Source organism: Copadichromis virginalis, linkage group LG14 (assembly GCF_057382275.1).
Source record: "Copadichromis virginalis isolate Kocher_CV1m ecotype Utaka linkage group LG14, C_Virginalis_male_GT1.1, whole genome shotgun sequence".
In the NCBI taxonomy this organism is placed as follows: Eukaryota; Metazoa; Chordata; class Actinopteri; order Cichliformes; family Cichlidae; genus Copadichromis; species Copadichromis virginalis.
The window spans coordinates 3,661,623-3,675,638 of record NC_140631.1 but is presented as its reverse complement, the minus strand read 5'-3'; the positions used below and the strand labels follow the sequence as shown (position 1 = coordinate 3,675,638).

The following is a 14,016-nucleotide window of genomic DNA, read 5'->3' as shown; positions in this document are numbered from 1 at the left end:
ACGAGCCCTCTCTATTTATCTGTTATTACATTGGAATTGTCAGATCCAAAAACCAAGAGGGAACCTGCCATGTGTGCCAGCACTGTTGGCTGAAGGTCAGTGTCTACTGCCACTCATTCCCTCTTCGACCTGCTTCTTTGATTCCACTTGTTCCCTGCATTGATTTTCTTCAATCTGATGTGAAATATTCCAGGGTATATACAGCATGTGAGCAGTTGTGTGTGTACTCTAGATTCCAACTCATTTTGCATTAGCAGCTAACTGACTTTTTCCCTCCCACCATCCGTGCTGGCTACATCCCCCACCCCAGCACTGCATCAGAGGGGCTTTCAGCAGTGCTAATGAGGATTAGCATGTTTGTCTTGATTATATGTGTGTCACTCTAATCCTTTCAGCAATAATGTTTTTTGCAGGAAATACAAGTAATTTATGCACGGTGCATGTTTCATTGGGTTGTACATTGGCAAGACATTTCACACAGGTTGGGGAAAGTGTACTGTTTGGCAGTTAAATACACTATCAGTTACTAACCCAACACAACGAAATAAAGGTTTCTGGCAAGAAGGGATACCAAGTGGTCTCTGGGGATTATTTTAACCACAGAGGTAAAGGTTTGCCACACAATGGAGAATTTAAACTTAAGGAAAAAAACAATCCTTCTTTTAAAACTTTCTATGTGATTGAGCATGCATCAAGGAGGTGTTTGAATTTGTTTCTCAAAATTTCCAACATTTGTTAAAGTTAGCTTGCTATAGTTTGCTTAATTGTTGTTGCACAGTTAGACTGCTAACAGATACAATTTTAGTGGATGAATTTTGTTGTTAGTTTTAGAATGAAGAGAACCCAGATAGCAAGGAGACATTGAACAGATGTTGATTTTCCATCTGAACCATCAGAATCGTCAGGATTGAAATGTCAACACAAAACCAATGTTGAAACAACATTGAAATACTGATGAAACCTTACACTGACATTGAAATAACATTGATTCACTGTTGTTCTGTCATCGTTGATTGTTGATCTATTTATAGTTGACAAGGTGACAACAATCACGTTGAAAAACCATCGATTTATGGTTGAGCGGGAAATTAAAGCTGCTACCACTTGGACTATTCCGCAGCACCCCTCTCAGTGGTACATCCCTCCAGGTAACCATTGTCTTGTACAGTAGAGCGGGACATTAGATTTACTCTCAGCGGAATTGACCGGAGAAGGCATCAGTTCATGCACTGCACTGGCCTGCACCACGATTAGTATAAGGTAAGAATGAATGACTTTTGTTCTATTCGTTATTTCCACGGTTGCATTTGAATAACAGTAAAAAAAAACAAAAAACTTGTTAATGTAAAGTTTCGGATAAAATGTGGGAGCCTGAAATTGTGTCTACTTTCATCTTACAATCCGGCAACAAATAAATTGCACTGCGAACAAAGTCTATCAACAAAGAAAACATTTTCGTTTCATACTTTTCCGTTATATTCCCTTACAAAGCTAGCTTTAACGCTTCGAGGGTTCCTTTGTTCTTGCCGTCGCCTCGGCGCTTGACCCAGACTTTCGCTCTGTAGTTGCTTTTTAGCATAGTACTACAAAAAATTGTAAATCTGTGATATATGATTGATAAACGTAAAGGTAACTGTATAAATGTGTTCAATGACTTTGTTACTTTTAATGATTGGAGAGCATCCGCTTCGATTCGCACTCAATTCAAACTTTACGCTGCACGCTCACCTAACTTGCGTTTGCACCTTTTGTCCACACGTAAACTGCGTTTAGCATTTACGTGTGGACGAGGAAGACGGAGAAAACGCAGCGTCAAAGGTGTGCGCCTATTTTGACACCACACTGTGCGCCATGTTTTTGTCTCGGTGCCATGAATTCCTACAATGGCAGACTTAGACAAAATACTGTTAATTTTATTATCTTCAGTGTTTAAATGCTTACATATACGGGTTTGCTTGTAATTGTTGCCTATATACATTTTAAACTATTATTTATTATTTAGTTCAATCAATAGATCAAGTTTTGTAGTGACTATGAAATATATTGTAATTATCTGTTTCCTGTTTATCCTAGACAGGGCAAAAAAGGACTCCAAATTAAAAAAAAGATAAAAATGAAAGACTGGTGCATTGTGCAGTTTAGCACTGGTGGTACAGAAATAGTCCCTAGATCATGGATAAATGGGGAGAAATTGTCATGGCCTCCATATCCTCCGTGAGACACATTCAGGATCCACGACGCAGTAAAGAGGAGAGTTCATCCTGGTGCAACATGGCTCACCTATGCACCAGTCCGACTTCTAATAAGCCATGGTGGGTATCATCTGGATTGGTGTTGTATAAATGTAACAATAACAAGTTTTTCGTGTCCTAATTTATGTCTGGCCATACATTGTGTTTGTACTTCCAGACACATTTCACGAAGCAGAACGCAGTCTTCAGAAATATCTAAGTGAACACTGTGATATGTCTGACCTTCAGTCCGAAGCTGAAACTCAGACCAGTCATAAAAGAAAGCACAAGTAAAACTGTTTTTATTTCACAAACACATCTTTGATTGCTAAGAATTTATGATCTTGTCTTTTATACATATCTGTGGTGCTTGCATACTGCAATATCACCACATAATATAGTCCAAAAAGTGGAAGCTTGTAAACTTTTTATAAATGCAAAGCCGTGTACACTTGTGCACTTCAAAAATTCCTTGTATACTGTACCTTCTTGCACATCTCCGTTTCCTGTGTGTGTTGTTATAAATCAAACTGTAACTTTAGGAAAAAATATTCCAAAAGCACATTTGTAATTACTTATGACCGTTTTCAACTTTTTTTCTTTAGACCAAATCCCCTGTACACATATAGTGACTCAGAGGATGAGCAGCCCACAAAAAAATGGTTTCCCCAGGCCCCTCGAGTGAAAATACCAGGTAATAAAATACTGTCTAGTGTCTTTGTACATGTCTGTGTGTGACACAAGGAAACGTTTGACAAGTTGTCTGTATTCTTAAATACTTTAAAAAAAATCATCTTTTTCTGTCAGACCTGACGAGAGCTGTTAACGAACTCTGTGAGGAGGTCAGAGCCATCCGCAATACCGGCTGCAATGAATCGGTAGATGCTGGGGTACTGGCTCTGGATTTGCCCTTGCACAACATTGAGGAGCTAAACAATGCAGAGCCAGCTCTTCAATCACAAGAGGCAAATAAGGCAATGGTAAGTATATAAAGGTTATGTACACTTTGTAACTATAAAGTGTAATAGCTGTCAGATGTGATTTAAATACATAACAACGGCCTGTTGATTAAACACACAAGCACTTGCATACACATTTAAGACATGAGACACGCTAATTCCATCTCTTAAAATGTGTCTATAGGTGAGACGTTTTGCCTTGATTGGAGCCTGACGCAGCAGTTAGGGGCAAACTCTATGTCCGAGTTAGTCTTTGCACAAGCAGTGCAGAAATGGCTCCGATACGCCCCAGATCGTTTGGGTGGTGCAGGACGCACATCATGCAAAAAAATTACAAACTTCTGTGAATCATATAAACGTAAATCGGAAACTGTCTTTTAATAAAGTATTTAGCAAACGAAACATGCCTATTGACCTTTTTTTGTTTATTTTTTTTCTCTGTTACATCACATGCAATGCTTTCTTATTTTAGGATATTAATATTGACATGATACATTGTGAGACATTTGGGTTTTTTTTTATAAAGGGTGTCCAATTTAAGGAATAAGTACAATTATGTGTTTAGGTGGTTGAAGTATTGATGGAAACATGCAGTAGTTTAGTATTGGTTAAAATACCTATAAAGAAAGGTAGATTTCCAGTCATGATTTAACTGTTTTAATAAAAAGCAACTGTGCGAAAGAGGCGGAAAATCAACACCATAGCTCAACAGTGTTTCAATATCAGAATCTGACATTGTTTCAATGTCAGCAGTATTAGAAAATATAACGTTGAATCAACGTCAGGTTTCAACATTGATTCAACATCAAAACCTGACGTTGTTTCAACGTTAAAAAAGGGTGCAAGAGTAACGTTAGGTCAACGTCACACTTCAACGTTGGTTCAATGACACAGCCTGATATTGACTCAACATTGTTTCAATGTTTCCTTGCTATCTGGGAAGGACATGACGACACAAGACCTGACATGATCCATGCATACTGTCTGAAAATGCTGCCGGCACTCCATGCATATCTGGCAGCACAAGTAAGGGGGCTGTTAAAAGGAGGCACTCATCCAGACTGGCTAAATTAGGGCAGAAAAATCCTGACCATGAAGGATCCCAATAAGGGTACGGCACCATCAATCTACTGACTAATGAGACAAAGATTATCTGCCTCTCCACAACATGGAAGCTTTTGTCAGGCGCTGTAGCAACCAACCTGAGTAGGCACATCAATCAATAGATGAGAACAGCTTAGAAGGCATTGGAAATAAGACCAGAGGACCATAGCACCAGTTCTTGGTTGATAAAGCAGTACAAGTACTACTCCAAGATCAGGTAGACCAGCCCGAGCACCTCCTGGACTATCTAAAAGAAAGAGTTAATGCCCCTCATATGGATACTGGAGTGCTTGGCACTGTACAAAGCTAATGGTGTGCTAATAGCCTTCATCATGAACTCAATGAGACTGTTGAAGACAACACTGGAGGCCAACTCAGATGTAATCGGACAAGTCACCGTCAAATGACTTGATAAGGCACTATCCTCGCTGCTATTCTGCATAGGCCTCAACCCACTAACTCAACTCATTGCTAAGAGCAGATGTGGCTATAGATGCTGGAATGGAGTGATCCTCACCACCTTCTGTACATTGATGGCATCAGTCTGTATGCCAGCTTTAATTGAGACTTCGGCCAACTGACCCACCTCATCAGAATCTAGAGCAAGCACACTGATTCAGTTCAACTCAGTGTTATTTATATAGCGCCAAGTCACAAACAAAAGTCTTAAGGTACTTTATAATGTAAGGTAAAGACCCTACAATCATGGAGATAAAACCCCAATAATCAAACAACCTATGAGCAAACACTTGGCGACACTAGGAAGGAAAAGCTTTGTTTTAACAGGAAAAAACCTCTGGCAGAACCAGACTCAGGGAAGGGCATCTCATTTTTATCAGAATTTAGAAGCAGAAAATTAGACGTCATCCAGTTCTTTATGTCTTTGAGACCTTTATATAATAGATAGATAGATAGATAGATAGATAGATAGATAGATAGATAGATAGATAGATAGATAGATAGATAGATAGATAGAGCATGATGCCATCTATATAGCAAGGAAAATGTATGATTTGCCTAAGGGAAGCATGTATAATGTAAACAGAAATGTTCTCAGTGAGGAACCCAACAGATACACACACACACACACACACACACACACACACACACGCCGATTCATGTCTCATTGCACTCTGAAATGAAAGCAGATCAAAATGTATTCTAAACTTTTGACTCATCAAAGTAGTGACCTTTGACAGATATAACAGCTGAACAGAGCTGTTACATCCTTTCTACAATAGATATTAAACATTCTTCAGAAAGGTCTTCCCATATCTGATGCATAATGTGTGGCACTTGTAGGTTACTTTGCTTTCACTCTTCTGTAAGCTGAAAGACTAAAATGTTCTGTCCAGAGACAGTGCTTCAAGCTTACCATCATGTTCTTTTCTTCGTGAAGTAGTTCTGGCATAGCTTGGACTTATGTTTTGTGTCATTATCTTGCTGTAGGATGATCTCCTGACCAACTAGACGCATACCAGAGGGTGTTACATGGTGCTGCAGAATGCTGCGTTGGCCATTTTGGTTCAGGGTGCCTCTCACTCTGTACGAGTCACCGACCCTGGATCCAGAAAAACAGCCCCACACCACCACACTTCCTCCTCCATGTTTGACTGTTGATGCCACACACTGTGGAACCAGCCTTTCACCTACTCGAAGGCCTAGAAAGATCCTATGTGATGAACCGAAACTTTCACATTTTGATTCATCAGTCCATAATACCTTCTTCCAGTCCAATGGCGGTGTTTCATGGCCCAGGCAAGCCTCTTTTTCTTATTCTAATGGCTTAGCAATGGCTTTCTTGCTGCAACTCGTACAGTCAAACCTGCAGCTCAAAGTCTTCTCTTCACAGTTGAAACTGAGACTTGCTTACTACGACCACTATTAAGCTGTGCTTGAAGCTGTTGTCCTGTGAGCTGCCTATTAACTCTCATGCAGACATAGGGGGTTGAAAGTAATCCAGAAAAGTTGGAACACCTGTAGGAATTAGTAACACCAACTTTCAAGGCTTGATCACCCTCCATTGCTGCAGAACAGCTTTAAATTGTTAACCTATTTTGTGTTCCCTGAAAAAGACCTTTTTGTACATTTCTAAAATGTACATCATTTTTCAGTTTTGTGTAGCCTGTCCTCTTCTCTTTTTTAACCTCTGGTAGTTCACCATTTACCTTTGTACAATTCCAAGCTATTCATTGGAGTTGAACAACTTGAATTGCAATAAATAACTGGAAAAATTCGGGTTTGACCTTTTTTCTTTTAATTAGCCAGTAGTCAGAGATTTTTTTGAAGCCCCTCCTAAATTATAGATCATGATTAATTTCAATGGTAAAATCAGCCAGTGAAAATTTCAGAGTTTTATCTTTAATAGTTTTGTTAATATTCTTGTTTGAACAGTGTCTCACTGATTCAGTAAAAGGACTAGATGTTACGATCCCTGATAATGCATTGCTTTAAATGGAGAAAATCTTGCGGGGTGGCTGTTATGAGGAAACGCAGCCCAGAAACTTTACCAGCGGGACACATCGTTGTGTGCCTCAACTTTCGGCCTTTTACCCAAGCTAATCTGCCATTTTTTTCCTTCCTTGGTTAGGTTTAGGGATTAGATATTATTTGAACAGTGTCTCAGATTTCAATCAGATTGCAATGTGCAAAAGAATAAAATGGTATAAAACTGGATTGATGGACCATTTTTCAAAACCAAACATTTTGAAACTATATTTGATATTTGAAGCAAACTTCACAGAGAACTTCACAGCAATCATCATACATGCCCAAGCTTTGGACAATAAATCAAAGACAGTCGAACAACATGCCAACTTTAATTTGAAATGAAATGACACAAAGCACAAATAATAGAAGGGGTGGGATACCTGAAATTTGTGCCAACAAAACCCACAGAGCCTCCAATGCAAACTGTGCAGGTCTATAAATGCAGACCCTTATAGCTGCATAGTCCTGCAGCCCATGCATTAGGGCACCAAAGCTACAGGGCACATGTAATGAGAAGCTCCACAAACCATCTGACAAAGATGCATTATATCATGCCCTGGTATGCATTCAGTGCCCTTGTTGCTGATCTCCGGCCTAGTTCACTTTCAGACCATTATTGGATAGTGAAGAATGTTGGCTTGAAGTTAAAATATTGTGTATTTCCATCTTATTTTCTGAAACATCAGTTGTAATCTGACATATTTAAGCCCATCGTTGAGCTGAGCCAAACATCTGATATTCTGGGTCTCATACTAGGGCACATCAAAAGTTTCTAACTAACTGGATGCTCTTTAGGATCAGGTTAATGTTATCAGTGGGCAAATTTCAGCCCAAACCATGATTGTTTTTTAAACCATACTAAGTAGTCATGGTACCAAAACCTAACAAAAGAGCAAATGAATATATAAATAAACAGCAAGTGAAACTAAAAACAATTTAAAAAGCAATTTTTACGTTTTCTCCTAAAGCACTGTTATTATCTGTCTCTTATTTCAGATTTATTTTATTTTATTTACTTATTGCCATTTCTCCATAAAACAGTCTGATGGCTAAATGGGATGGACCGCAACATTACTCGTCTTAAAGCCCTCCTTACATGGAGGCCTGTGTATGGGATCTATCTCAGCAGGCCAGTCTATGAGGCCTGGTGGTTGATAGAGGACTGGTGCCAGGTCTGGGCTGTGGTCCCTTTTGGTGTCAAGCCCCGTCAGTCAGTGCATGCTGCTCCTCCTAGGGCTTCCACCCTCTCCAGCACTATCCCCTCTTCTCGTCCCCACAGGCCCATCAAAGGCTGATTTTCCACGCCGGCAAGCCAGCCGAGGAGGTTTGCAGCCAAGGACAGGTGGGAGGCAGGGGAGACAGGAGAAAGCTGAGGAGGCCAGTGAGCCAGCATCTGAGCCCAGGGAGGGTGCTGGGTTCAGGCCAGTAACTGAACCGAAAATAGTCCTGCCATCACACACGGGCCTAGAGGTGCATGTGGCTCCAACTGTGCACACACCTTGCTCCAATAAATATAGACCACCAAGCCATTAGATTTTAATGGGATCAATTCATTGATGTTATGGGACTCCTTCATCAATAAAACATTAAAAATGTTGAGGCAACTCACATCATGAATCAGATTAACTACATGCTATTTCAGCATGTGCATTATACATAACTCCATATGGATTTTATAGACATACAGTATACAGTATATGTCTATAAAAAGTTAAAGCAATATCTGAACAGAAAAAAAAATCACACAACTTGAAATCATAACATTGTGAATTGGAGTCAAAAAAAAATTTTTTTTTAGCCTTAAAAAAGTGGAGAAAGCCGCTGTCCAGTCTCTACAATGGGTTATATCTGTGTCACACCAGTGAGGCCACTCAAGCTATTGGACTTATTTTCCATTGGTCTCTCATTCCCCTGTTCTTTTTAGATTTTAAACTTCCCCTGCCACCTCCCATTTTATACTGGTGTAAATGAGTTCCCCCACAAAATCTATAGTGCGTCTTTAAAAAGCGATAACTCTCATGGCAGTGCTGTGACATTGACCCCCCCTAGCAGGGCAGTTCCGGTTCAGTGCCCAGGCCTCACGCTTTTTGAACACACACAAACACATGCACGGTACACACATCCGCTCTCATATATCCACAAATTCACACACACTGGGCCAGACCCCAGGTGTACCAAGAGGAGCAGTTAAATTTCATCATTACCCTTTCTTCCCTGTGTTGGGGCTTTTTATAGGGCCTTTTTATGGCCCGCTCTGAAGGTGCCACTTTGGTCCCAATGGTGCACGGGAGAGAGATAGATAGATGAAGAGGGATATGGAGACGGGGAAGATGAGAGGGGAGGGCGGCGAAGGAGGGGGGGAGGTGGAGGAAAGAGATCTGTGCTACAGATGGAGGTAGAGGTAGGAGGATGAGAAAGAAGTGTGTATGAACACCCACAAACATGCCCACTGTCAGACATACAAGCAAAGCAAGTAGGGCACTGGGGAGTGAGAAAAAAGAAAAATGGAACAAAAAGACTTGGAGGGGGATACAGAGTGAAAGAGAAGGGAAGAGAGTAAGGCAGACGAAGAGAGAGGGCCATCAGTTGTCAATGTGACTGCAGCCTGATATAAAAACAGTGGCAAGGGTGGCAGATAAGGCGGATGATGAATGAGCTGGAGACACTCATCCATCCCACTGAAGGATTTGTGGCCAGGGAGTCATGTACAGACACATCTAAGATATAAAGGACTGTATTTGTTTGTGCTTGTACATTTGTGTGTGTGTGTTTGCGCGTGCATGCGTTTGTGTATCGGAGGGGATGGTTGTGCTTGCTTTGTGTTTTAGGAAGGCGTGAGGAACTTGTGATAGATAGATGGGCCATGGCAGAAATAAGGTTTTCACTACAAGACTAGGTACATATATCTAAGTATGTGGTAACAGGTAGCCAGTCTCTACATGTCAGTTGTTATACATGCATTCTGAAGTTGTTCATGTGCATACTTCCATGGCAAACCTACTGTAGCAAGGTAGCAAAGGCACGCCTCTGCACTGGAAGATGTATGGCCATGCTGCAGTCTTACCCCACAACGGCCCATCCATATCCCTCACTGCTATCAGCGTTGTCCAAGTCTGTTTTATTGCACCAAACAGTGGCCATAATGATACTAGGACTCTGAACATGTCAGGATAGAGTAGATCGATTGGTAAACATACACAGCTGCTTGAGATACACTTGTATATCATTGTGCTGATTCGCAGAGAGAAGCTATAATAGAGGTTCAGTTGTTGTTGAAAGTAGTCCAAATGCTGTATTCTCACAAGTGTGGCACGTTGTGAGAATCTTTAGCAAATATTCAATTTAGTTATGTTAATCACTTTAACAACTGTAAAACTGAAATACATCCACTACAGTCAATAATCTTTTTGTTTTAGATTGGTAAAATTTTAATTTTCATTGTTGGACTTTTTATTTAAATTTTATTAATTGCAACATACAGATTTGTGAATAATTAAAAGAAAATAAACTTTTAAAATGTCCACCTTGATACTGATTATCCAGGTTTCTGGAATTTTGCTAGAGCCATTCTTTCATCTTTCTTTCAAAAGGTGTTTTTTTTTTTTATCAAGGAGAGTCACATATTAAAGTTTCACATTATTTTCAGATTGTGATCAAAACATTCAGTGTCTTCTGAAGTCCTATGGATGGGACATTGTTTTCTGGAGGAGACCACTCGCATTAGTACATAAACTGTTCATCAGAGGACAAAGGTGATCACTCAGTACATCTTTTTATTGATTTACAATGACCCTTCTTTCTAACGCGACAAATGGATCCATATCATACTAGCAAAATGCCTCCCATGGCTTAACAGAGAACAACTCACTGTAGGAGTTAAGAGGGAAGGATTTTCCTTTTATTTTTTTCACCTGTCTTAAATGCATGGTATCGAATAAGAAATAATAAAAAAAATAAGCAAAATCAGCAAATGAAATATCACTTTGTGTTTATTGGGAATTTGACCTTAAATAAAAAGTTGACATCTTTCTGGTGACTATTTCTTCTGCAAAAGTAGCTTTTCATGGTCACTTGAACATGAATCCTGATTTTCTTTCCCACCTTAACATTTCCTCTAGTTACATAAAAGGGAAACATTTAATTAAGTTACTAAAGTGATTAAGCATTTTAATGTTTTACTTCCAAAGTCACCATTAAGGAAACTATGTTTAAGTCTTAGGAGTGTAATACGTCCCATCTAACATTTTGTTGTAACTAAAATTCATGCTGTCTTTGACCCAAGCATCAACTACATTAGATCTCCCTGGTGGATGTGTTAAATACTTTGTGCACATGTTGAAAACTGCTTCTGTATGTCTTCGCCTATGGAAATGACTCACTGTTCACTGTGGTGATGTTAAACACAGGGTTGTTGGGGGATGTCTTATATAAAAAAATGAGGATAAAAATGTAAACAAGAGCAATCCAATCAACCAGAAAAGAGACGTTTATAGGTTTAAAAAAAACAAAAAACAGAAATGGATCACTTTATTATACATTGAGTTAAGTTTTCTTTTTAACATTTTTGCTTAATGATGATGTTTATTTGTTAGTTACCCTTTATCTCCACTATACAATGAGAACCTAAGGGATGTTAAAATTAGACAATTGGCTCCTTAATTCCTTAGCTTTGAAAAAAACATAGCCCCAAATCCTCAATAGAAAGAAAACTGGTTGGTGATTAAGTCACATAATTTGTCACAAAATATTACCTACAAACTTACACACGCTCAAGCACTCCTGATCTGCATGGAGGTGTTGTTGTTCATGTCACAGAGGGCTTAAGGGCAGACACTAAGATTGAGCCTTTGTCTCACTGCATTTTGATGTGTGTGGAGAAGGTGTCCTAGATTACTTTTGGAAGTTGAATAGCAAAATTGTTAGCCCTCCGATTCTGTTCCTGGCTATCTGCAGACTTTTTAGTGACCAGCCACCAATGGATCTATTAGAAAGAGGTTTCAGTTATTGGCATAAAATACATCTAGGATTGAAAAATGTATCAATTTGCAGTCAGATTTGGCATTTACCCTGTCAACTTTATATATAGAATGTGTGTAAACTTTTAATATAGCATATGTTTCTTTTAGCTAGTTTGAATGTCCAGCCTTGTGTTTGTTGGACCTTCCATGGGAAGTTCAGACCCACTGTTACCCCTCACAAGTGCCAGTGTCAGTACTGTGTGTCTTTTGCCAGCCTCAGCAGGCAGCAGTCCTTTGCTCCTACCCCATGCCCCAGGTCTTTGCAAACTCCCTCATGTGCACATGCACCTTATGGTTCAAGCACTTTCGCCAATTTTCCACCATCTGCCTGTCCCCTGTACTTAGACACAGAGGCAAGATCTCTGCTGGATAGTGACCACAACCCTTCACCTTGTCGGAGCAGAGACATTTCAGATGTTAACTTGCAGCCTGCAGAGCACAGAGTGCTCCTCAACCATCATGCCAAAAAACAGCTGAACTTGCTCATGTTAAGGGGGCAGATCACCCCTCTACCAATTTTTCTCTTGAGTCTTCCCTTCCCTGTGCTGTCTTCCTTTCTGTTTCCTTTCTTTCATGCATCAATGCTCCTCTCCTCTCCACTCCTCCCTTTCTCTTTTTTCTTCCTCCACCCTTCTCCCTCTCACCATCTAGCCTCCTTTCTAGCTCTCTGCTTACTCCCTTGCTCAGTCTTGCAAATGGCTGCTCACCAACGGTTTGTCTGCGAAGAAAACAGATTTGAATGAAGAATGGAGACAAAAGAGGGAACAAAGAGGCAATAAAAAGCACTAAACACAAAGAGACACATGTCTGTTGGAAATGCATAGTTTAGTATGTGAGTGTGTTCTTTCTAGTGTGTGCTGTACAGTGGGCAGCAGTCCAAGACTAGAGGGTAATCCTTTACCCAGGGTTTACCCCACTGGGAATGTCAGGAATAAGTCAATCATGATGATGCATGCACTCTGCTGACGACATGTACGAGTGTTCAAAGAATATCTCAGGCTTGCAGATGTGCCAGAACCCTGCTTCTGCAACATCAGGGTGCAGTTTATGATGATCGGCAGACTGCTATTGACACACACACACACACACACACACACACACACACACACACACACACACACACACACACACACATTTCCACAGTCATGCACACATATCCATAGTCACCAACACACACACGTAAAGCCATGGCGGCAAGGCCAGATAAGCAAATTATTTGAAAGAGCCATTATTCACCATGCGAATGCAATAATTGGTTTTATTATTTGGTGGGAATTTCAGCAATACTAAATGAAGCATTAGATCGCATTTGGTTCCTCAAAGCAGAATGGTGTTGTGCACTCAGCTCACCAACCGTGGGCCTGTGTTTACATGATGTGTTTTCTGGTCCTTATCCCAAATCGCAGCAAGAGCGATGGCTTCTGCTGCTGCTTTTATTTGTTTTAAGTTGGTGTTTCAGTAAAAGAACTATTTTGAGGATATTTTGTCCATTTAATCAGCCAGCATGACTGTCTCTCTGTGTACGTGTGTGTGTGTGATCTGCTATATTTGTATGTATATTCGCTCTGTCAGGCAAACACTGGTGGGCGATCTGAGAGGCGGGGAGGTCTACTCTAATGTTCTTTTGAAGGAGATAAATGGCTTGCAGATGGCCTGATCAATATATTTAAATGGGGCACAATGCAATGAGCATTGAGTAGGGACATAGAAATAAGTGAGGTGGGGGCTAAAATACTACAAGTCATGACTAGACCAACCATGCAACTATGAATTTTAACATGGTTCTCTCTGGGTACTTCCTCCCACATTCCAAAGACATGCAGTTAGTGGGGATAGGGTAACTAGTAACTCTAAATTGCCCACAGGTTTGGGTGTGAATGTGAGTGCGAATGGTTGTCTGTCTGTCTGTCTCTATGTATTAGCCCTGCGACAAACTCGCGACCTGTCCAGAGCGTACCCTGCCTCTCGCCCTAAGACAGCTGGGATGGGCTCTAGCCTTGCCACAACCCTGAAAAGGATAAGCGGAAGAGAATGGATGGATGTACATATTTATATACACAATATCATACTTATAAGTGTGATAATGAGCGACAAAGCTTAAATCAAATCAAATCACTTTTTATTGTCACATCACATGTGCAGGCACACTGGCACAGCACATGCGAGTGAAATTCTTGTGTGCGAGCCCCACAAGCAACAGAGATGTGCAAACAC

At 40.3% G+C, this 14,016-nt stretch overlaps 1 long non-coding RNA gene across 1 annotated transcript; it reads left to right on the top strand.

Moving 5' to 3' along the window:
• Positions 1 to 847: 847 nt before the first annotated feature.
• On the top strand, positions 848 to 3,346 carry LOC146693234 (uncharacterized). Its single transcript, XR_014923930.1, has 5 exons — positions 848 to 1,260; positions 2,074 to 2,312; positions 2,410 to 2,521; positions 2,837 to 2,925; positions 3,039 to 3,346. It is a non-coding gene; the product is annotated as an uncharacterized LOC146693234 (long non-coding RNA).
• The last annotated feature ends 10,670 nt before the right edge of the window (positions 3,347 to 14,016 follow it).